Source organism: Pinus tabuliformis, chromosome 8, assembly GCF_031772625.1.
Source record: "Pinus tabuliformis cultivar Carrire ecotype Pingquan chromosome 8, CPIR1, whole genome shotgun sequence".
Classification (NCBI taxonomy): Eukaryota; Viridiplantae; Streptophyta; class Pinopsida; order Pinales; family Pinaceae; genus Pinus; species Pinus tabuliformis.
Window position 1 is genome coordinate 793183412 of NC_142294.1, and position 7082 is coordinate 793190493.

Consider the following 7082-nt stretch of genomic DNA (forward strand, 5'->3'; position numbering starts at 1 on the left):
TGATATCAATCCCTACCCTATGCTCCTTGGAACCAATTGGGCCACTGACATGAATGGGGTAATCAACCTGACGAAGCAAAAGATGATATTTGAAAAGAAGTTTCTCTGCAAAGTGGTGTTGATGGATTGTGTAGAAGGACCGCATTATACAGAACCAGTCCGTGATTATGAAAGTGATGATGATTTGGACCAAATTTACAACATAACGGTGTGAGACCAGGATTGGGTAAATCTAATAGCAAACAGATGTATTGCATGGGAATGTGAGAGCTCCTACACATCAGATTCAGATGAAGAATTAGAGCACTGGCAAAACTGGTTGCATGAAGTATCTACATTGTGTTGTAATATGATGACCAAGTAATTGTGCTACGTGTCATCAGAAGTAAGGAATCTGCCTCACTATGATGGGCTAACTGATGTTGATCACTTTTTGGATGCATTTGAGAGAGAAGCGCCATAGAAGCATCGCTTCCAGGCCTTGCAGTGGGTACTACGCACTACGTCCGTAAGATGGTGGGGTACGCACAAGGATAATTTTGATGATTGGTGTGACTATAGGAGGATGATGAGAATACGTTTTGCACAGCTGAAAGTGTGAATGATAGAAGTATGATGGAAGGGATGATCAGCATGATCACTTGGCCAAATAGACTAAGGCTTATGGAGTGAAGCCCCAGCCTGAATGGCTACATCCGTTTTTCATACCCTAAATGTCATACCAAACAATTGGTGCTTGGAAACAGAGCTTTGCCATGGCACTGAAGAATGGAACATCTTGCACCAGGGGTTTATAATGATGTTCAGCCTTGCGAATGGGTTTGACTATATTGACACAGCACTACAGGAGGTTAAAGAAGCAATATTTAGGATACTGCAAGATCCTTTGGACCTGATTCAACCTGATTGGACTACCTTGTTAAACCATGCACTGGAATGATATAATGTGACCGTTGAAGAAGAGGATGAGAAGATGGAGTAGAGAGGAGCGGACCTAGAGATGAATCCATTCTGTATCAAGCGCACCAAAGGACTAGAAAAAGTAGGGTTGTGGAAGAAGTCCAAGGCTACTAAGACATCTCTGGATTTGATCACCCTAATAGAGGGGGATCTAAATGATATAGGGGATACTGTGTGGGATGCCACCGTGGAACTGCTGCAACAATTTGAGCAGTAGTAGTAGTAGGCATTGGGTTCTATTCAAATGAGTCTATGTGAGCTACACATCCATGCATCACAGATTCAGACCAGCATGCCATCCACCAGTTTTGCCCTTGGCACCTTAGAAGCTGCAGGGATGCTACGCGCAAGGTACCCTCGAGCCATAGTATTGCCAAATGGAGCATTGATGACAGAGATTGAAGCTGACAAGCCTGCTGTCAGCACCCTCAAGGGAGTAGGACTTAACCTGGCAGTGCTTCCTAGCGAGGCGCTTCACCTTATGTAGGATGGCGTGATTGCGGAACTTCGGGCCCATGAAGAGTGTGATTTGCAGGTGATCAATAAGAAAAAGGTCAACAATGCTCAACTGACTATGTAGAGATACTCCATTGTTAACCTTGTGACAGACCTGACAGACAAGAATTAGCACATAATCAAGGTTGTGAATGAAGCATGCAAAACTGTCCTAGAGATGGCCATTCCTGAGGCTGACCCAGTAGACATGCAGGTCCAGAAACTCACTGCTGGAGTGTGCTATGCATGCACATAGTTGGCACAGGTTCAGCTGGAGCTGAAGCTCAAAATTGTAGAATTGCAATTGAAGGCCTAGCCTTTGACTCCGTCAGAAGTCAGGGAGCAGTGTGCAACTGCCGTGATAGATGCATTAGCAGCAGTAGCAAGTGCAGTGATGGACTGCACAACACTTTTTGAGCAGTCGCTCGAGGTACTCACCACACTGAAAGAAGACCCGAATGTGCAGAGGCTGGAGATAGAAGTGCGGGAACTACAATAGCACTATGACGAGGTTAAAGCGATAACGCACACTATTGCCATCATGCAGAGATTCACGAAGCTGCAGGAGGCCAAGGCATTGAAAGAACAAGTAAATGTAGCTCAACACAAGGAATTTGTGCTAAAGGCTTTCTTGAAGCCTTGGTTGGATGAGGCCTACGTGATCATGACCACCATTGAAGGCAAGTTGGCTGATCTACAGGAGACTCAGCAGAAGCTATAAGCTGATAGCGTAGGGCCAGCGATAGAGCAGTTGGTTGAGGAGATGAAGCAGGTGGCAATGAAATGCGCTGCCAAGGTAGCAATTGTCCAAGTCGAGTTGGGAGGTCTTTGTGACAAGATCTCCACACTAGCCGAATGACTTGAGGGCAAGTCACCATGTTTATGTTGGGGGCCTATTGGGAACAGGTCCACTGGGATTAAATTTTGGGGTTGAAAACCCGAGTTTTGGGTTAGAAGGCCCAAATTTTGTATAAAAGAAATTTAAAGTCTCTGCATTTTTTGGTCGTGGAGCACGAATATATCTAAATTCAAAGAGGGTTTTCCACCCTTAGTCTAGATAGGTTGTGTCAATTTTGGAGATTTTCCCTTGGTTCATGGACCATGGGATTGTATAAAAAGGAGAGTCTAAGGGAAGTTCAGTAGTCATGAGTCATTGATGTAATAGGTTTGTGAGAGCTAAGAGCGAGAGTCTTAGTGGAGAAAGAGGCTCTGCAGCTTAGTGCGTAGAGGCCTAGGGTAGAAGTCCACAGCTGAGTGTGCGGACCCCTGCAGCTGTGTGCACAGGGTGGTTAGAGTCTGTATTGGAAATATGAATCATCAATAAAGAGAAGTGTTCTGAACTTACTGTGTACTTTCCATCTGTGTAAGCGTTATTTTACTTCTGTTATAAATGTTGTGATTATGCTATGTTGAATGTTCAGTTTAAGATATAATGTTAAGTTGATGCGTGAAAATATATGTTTCCATCTGTTACATGAATGTAAGTAATAATATATGGTTACGCAGGGATAATCTTAATTGCATGGTAAAGTTGACTAATACTTGAGATAATTTGGGAGCAATACAGCAACCTAGTTACAGAGGCATGTAAGTGCTTGAATCATCATCTAGGGTTGTGTGAAGGACAATCGGATACCTTTGTGGAGGTTTCAAAAGACGGAAGAAGAAATACATCGATAAGCCATAAATTCTTATCGATCTGCATGGACACAGAGGTTAGGGTGTAAGATCGACATCACGACTATCTCAAGGTGCGGAAACTTGGCTCCTGCATCCTGCCATACTACTTCGGGTGAGACTTCAGTCCGTACTCTGTGGATTGATGCTGAAAGGGAAAATAGTGTAGGGATTTTCTTGTTTGTTTAATGCTGAACCTAGTTCAAGGCCCATCAAGCCAACACCTCCATTGAAACTTAGCAAAATTACTGTCATATAATAAAACCAAATCATTAACCTTGAGGTGTGCAGTTTGATGTGTCGATTGTGCCAAGATTTTTCACATTCCTTCTAAACCTGCTGACGGAATCTAGCCAGAAATATATCTTCCTCAAGCTCCATTAGCTGCACAAGATGTTCTTCTAAGTCTCCTTAGTCTACCATTCCTATGAAAGACACTATGCATAGACTAGGCACAAGGTACTCCATAGGCATCAAAACTTCTATCCCATAGACCAACCTAAAAGGTGTCTAACTAGTAAGCTTTTTACAAGTAGTTTTGTAAGCCCATAACATTGTCAGTACATGCATGTCCCAATAATTCTGCTGTGCATTGCAAACCCTTTTCAACGCATTCTCAAATATCTTATCAAAAGCCTCAACCATTCCATTGGCCTTAGGATAATATGGTGTACTCTTCTGATGATAAACCTGGAACTTTTTTGTCAATGTGTTGACCGTTTCATTAAGAAAATGTATACCACGATCACTCATCAAAACCTTTGGGCAATCGAACTTCGTCAACATGTATTCAAAAAAAACTTTGTTGTTGTGTCCCCTATATAGTCTTTCACAGCCTATGTCTCCATCCATCTGGTCAAATATTAGGTTGCGGTGATGATATACCACGCACCCGTACTTTTGCCTGGGGATTGAATTGGTCCTACAAATTCAATTGCCCATTTCTCAAATGGCTGCAATGACACCTGCAGATTTAGAGGCAGCTCATCCCTCCATGATTTCCTACCTATTCTCTAACATGCATTGCATGCCCTACAAAATGCTTTGGATTCTTTATGCAATGTCGGCCACCACAACCCAGTGCGTAAAATCATCTATGATGTTTCTTTTCCTGCATAATGCCCTCCCGCATCTCCTCCATGAGCTTCAGCAAGGATATTATTTCGCTCAAGATCAGGCACATAATGTCGAAGTATTTTGTCTAATCCTATCTTATGCAAATGTCCCACAATGATCGCAAAGTATGCCATGCGGACCACCAATTCTTTCTTCTGTTGAATGGCATATCCCTCTGGAGCCATCCCTATAGTCAAGAAGTGGATAATATTTTCGAAGTGATTATCTGCTACGCACATCGCGAAGAGCTGTCCATCAGGCAACCTTCCTTCAAATTGGTAGGCTCCTCTCCTATTTCAATGCGCGATAGATGGTCTCATCCCACGTTCAATCTTTTTGGATTCAAAATTACTTTAAAATCATATTGTTGAACGAACAGCAACCATATGCATATGCCCCCCCCCAACATAGGCTTATTGACTTGATACTTCAATGCAGAATGGTCTGTGTACATCTTGAAATGTATGCCTAGCAAGTGATGTCTAAATTTCTAGAGCACGTACACCATAGCCAACATTTCTCTCTCTATTGTCGAATAATTCTTTTTAGCTTTTGACAACTTCTTTCTTGCAAACACTATAGGATGATCAACCTCCCCTTCACTGGCCTGCGTTAGCACTACTCCTAGCAAATACATGAGGCATCAACGTGCACATCGAATTCATTCTTCCAATCCAAGAATACCACGATTGACACAGTGACCATTTTTTCCTTCAATATATCCAGACTGCATTGACAGTCTTCATCCCGACAGAATGTAGCATCCTTATTTAGTAGCTTTTCGATAGGCACAGTAATCTACGCATAACCCTTGATGAATTTTCGATAGTATCCAATACGACCCAATGTTGTGCATAGCTGTTTAACACTTCTTGGCACCTCCAAATTAACTATGACCATGATCTTAGGATGGTCCACCATTAGTCCTTGCTTGCACACCACATGACCCAGCAAAATTGCAAAAGGGACGTAGAACAAGAATTTCTTTAGGTTCAGCGCGATCTGATACCTTCGGCATATATCTAACATCAAGCGTAAACTGGCTACATGGCACTTTACTAGCCAAAACATTGTCCAATCATCAAAATATACCTCCAATAACTTATGAATAAATTCTTTGAACGTCACGATGACTACGCGCAAGAAGATCGCCAATGCATTCTTAAGTCTGAAAGGCATCACTATATACTAGAAACATCCCCAGTCTATCATGAAGGTGGTCTTACTCCTTTCTTCTGGTGTGCTCTTAATCTTATGGTATCTTGAGAACCCATCAGTAAATGAGTAGGCCTCCTACCCTCCAACATTATCCAATACTTCATCTGTGAATGCCATCGAAAAAGGATCATGAATGTAGGAATTGTTAATCTTCCTGAGATCTACACAAATTCATACTTCTCCCTTCTACTTCTTTTCTTGGACTACCATTGGGCTTACCCAATCAGATTCCTTCATAGGTTCAATAATGCCTTCCTCAAGCATCTTATCTAACTCTGAGCAGACCTTCTCTTTATATTTGGGATTAAGACAATAGGTCCTCTGCTTGATCAGCTTCATGTCTAGCTTCAGTAAATATTCATTACGCTCAAGTCTCCTATGATACCTTTCAGGTTTGAAAATTTTTTAGGGAACAAATCCTGATATTAGTGGAGTAACTCAGCGACCTTATCTACTATGGCATCATCCCAATAATCCCCAATCTTCACAAACTTTGGCTCTGCTTCTGTGTCAATGTTTACTTGCCTAGTTTTTAGTGGCGTGGTGATGTCTAGATTCTCTATCTTCGGTCCCTCAACTTTGCAGTGGCCTTCTACTTCTGGGACATTGATATTTTGCAAATCCTCATCCTCCACTTCAGCAGTTGGGTGCTCTGATCTAGTTGAATCAATTCTAAAGGATCCTGTGGTATTCTGAAGATTATTGCCTTAACCTCCTATAGCGCCTCATCAATTCTTGTGAAGCTATCCTCAAAGCTAAATGTCATCAAAAATTCTTCTCTTAAAATATCCCACTCTGTGGTACCATGGCAGAGCTCCGTTTTTAGGTACTAATTCATAGGAATGATGTCCAAAGTGTGACAGAGTATATGCACCCACTCTGGTTGCAGTTCCATTCCATAAACCTTATTCCATTTTGCTAAATGATCACATGGATCATTTCTCCCATCATATTCTCAGTTAGCCAAACTTTTCGATGACCAAACCACAATCTCATCATTCTTTGGTACTCACACCATTCTTCAAAACTATCATGATGCGCATTGTTGGCTTGATGGGGCCTGACCTAGGTTTGGATTTAATTAGCCAAACAAATCCCTAAACTACTGGCCCTTTCAGAAACATCCCACAGAGTGAGGATTGAGGTCTCACCCGAAGCAGTATGGGGGGATGCTGGAGCCAAGTTTCCACATCCATGAGATGTCTGAGGGGTCGATTTAGTCCAATTGTGATTACCTTCATGCGGTCACTTCACGCACTGTCCTGACCTATGAGACCTTCGTGGTCTATTAAATTTCCTTCACACAGCCCTAACCAGGGGCTGAGGTGCTTTCGCGCTGCTAAGGCAGCGATTTGTGCTATTTACCCAAGTTACATGACAGATCTTACTTATCTTCCTATAACAGTTAGTTAACTTCATGTAAATAGATAATTTATCTTATATTCACTTAATCAACACAATCATATAAGTTTGCGCACCATATAAATAGTGAAATTTCAATTTATACCCAATACATTCAATGCATAAAATAGGAAAAAGATGCACAAAAATGATATGAAACTTCTCTTTATTACTTCTCCAATGGTTACAGACTCGACTAGCCCTGTGCACTCAGC